The sequence below is a fragment of the Ipomoea nil genome, unplaced genomic scaffold (assembly GCF_001879475.1).
Source record: "Ipomoea nil cultivar Tokyo-kokei standard unplaced genomic scaffold, Asagao_1.1 scaffold0480, whole genome shotgun sequence".
NCBI classification, from domain to species: domain Eukaryota; kingdom Viridiplantae; phylum Streptophyta; class Magnoliopsida; order Solanales; family Convolvulaceae; genus Ipomoea; species Ipomoea nil.
This window is the reverse complement of record NW_017616908.1, coordinates 2,707,635-2,709,931: the sequence shown is the minus strand read 5'-3', so window position 1 is coordinate 2,709,931 and position 2,297 is coordinate 2,707,635. Positions and strand designations below refer to the sequence as shown.

The window sequence follows — 2,297 nt, the reverse complement described above, 5'->3', positions numbered from 1 at the left end:
ACGCTCACGCTCAGTTCCTACCAATTCCGGAGGTCGGAATTCGATCGGTTTCGGGTAGGGCTTTTCAAGAATCTCACACGCCATTCTCTTCCTTAGCCGCTCTCAACCTCGCACTCTCTCTGTCTCCTCCTCTCTCGACCCTCGCACTATCTCAGCCACTCCATGGCTCCGTCTCGCTGTCTCTGGTTGAGCAAAACGCGAAAAGTAAGTAATTTTAATTTCTGAATTGTTTTGGGTGAGCAAAATGTAAAAAAGACTATTATAACCTTACATTTGACGGTTGAGACAGAGTTTACTAACGGAAGGACTATGGTAGGTCAATTTTGAAACTTAGAGGATCACATATGGTTGATTTGGAAGTTTAGGACCATAGGTGGCGGAACCACTATACTCGAGGGACCTTGACTGGTATTAACTCATAATAAAATATGAAATGGTTGGAACAAATTGTATATCATTCCTATTAATATTATATTCATAAATACTTTTTAATTTAATTATATCAACTCTAAGTATTTTATTATTAATTGAAATACAATAATACACAATTGAAACTTTTAGATTATATTAACTAGATAGTTCATAAAAATGAAGTTTTCTTATAAAATATTAACTAGATAATTCAAATTGGTCATTTCACTTTTAATTGCACCCAAACTAGTCCCCTAACTGTAGTAAAACACTGAATTGCCGGTTTTACCCCTCATTTAAACATCCACTTAACACCAAAACTAATAGAGAACCATTTTGGCTTAAAATTCAATAGTTGGACTACTTTGGGTGCAGTTAAAAGTCAAGGAACCAATTTGAGAAAATGTCATAATTGGAGGAACATTTTAGGAATGAGGAAATTTCAATTTTGGTCATATGACTATAGGGGTCATGTTAATTTCAGTCCTTGACTTTTAAAAGTGTCAATTTAGTACCTTAGCTATACAATTTTTGTCAATTTTGGTCACTCCGGCCAAATTCCCGGTCAAATTTCGCCAAAAAATTTTAATTGTTAAAATAATGAAGGTATTTTGATCATTGGTCTCTTTTCTTCTTCCTAGACGAGTCCATCCCTTCCTCTCCCGTTTTCGGTGATTGAAATGAACTAAGATGATGGCGAAAGGAGGCTTGATGATATTAAAGATATATAGTGCATTTTTTATCTGCAAACTCACATATTTAAATTTGTTATTCCCCTCCTTCTTACCTACCCCTTCCTGCTTTTTCTTGATGCAGTCAACCTGTGTGCGGAGATCAAAATTTATGATGTGCACTGGCAGTAATGTTTCAGGTCACCTTCCAACACATTCAAGTCAAAATACAACTTCAAGGTGCTCATTTCCTTTTTCCTGAAGTTCCACTATTGTTTCTGTGTTTTTAAAATTTTCATTTTACTATTGGTGTCTAATATTCTTATTCTCTTCAAAAGTGGATTGCTTTCTGGAAATATGTGGAGGACTTATCTTCACTGGTGCCACAGAGAGAAAATCCTCCTCAGGTGTTAATTTAATTTTCTCGATTTGTTTAGCATGGTGAATGTTGCGTGAAGTTTTTGACAAACTGATTCTAATTAGTCCCTTAAGTTAATCATTTAAAATACAGTCCATGCAAGATGATAGTAAATTCCCTGGAACGGGATTCGGGAAGGACCCTTGGTTGTAATCCAAATCGAGGTTCTTCTATTGGAAATCGTGATTCAAATTTAATGGCTATGCTGCTGGATGATAACGACAGCCAGGGGCATTTGTTGGCTCAATAGAAACCAACTGGAAGGTATTACGAAAAGTGCATTGATAACTGTTATCAAGCACATTCATTGTGTGAAATTGTCTTCTATCATCTATCTATGATCTTTCCTACTGTTTTAATCACATGATGATCATGATGTCCCCACTGCATGCTTTTTTGGTGAACTTTGGGGGGAAAGTTTGATTGTAAGTTGTGAATGATCATGTATTCACTAAAAGCCGATGTCGTATGGTATTTTTTTTTTTAAATAATACGACGTCGGATATTTAGTAAATATTTAACGTCGTATATATACATTTTTTTTTAATATTATAATTGTTTTATGGTTTTTACCCCAATGTATCAATTTTCAGATCCAGCTAGCAATTTAACATTCAACATCAACTAATTCATTAAACTAATTCAAACTATTAAACATGAAACTAATATAAAGAACACAATTCATTAAACTAATTCAAACTATTAAACATGAAACTAATATAAAGAACACAATTCATTAAATTAATTCAAGCTACTAAACACAAAACTAATATAAGTAACACAATTCAATAAAACTA

At 33.9% G+C, this 2,297-nt stretch overlaps 1 long non-coding RNA gene across 1 annotated transcript; it reads left to right on the top strand.

Moving 5' to 3' along the window:
• Window positions 1–1,153: 1,153 nt before the first annotated feature.
• LOC109173388 lies at window positions 1,154–1,618 on the top strand. Its single transcript, XR_002052893.1, has 3 exons — window positions 1,154–1,322; window positions 1,421–1,489; window positions 1,594–1,618. It is a non-coding gene; the product is annotated as an uncharacterized LOC109173388 (long non-coding RNA).
• Window positions 1,619–2,297: the final 679 nt, after the last annotated feature.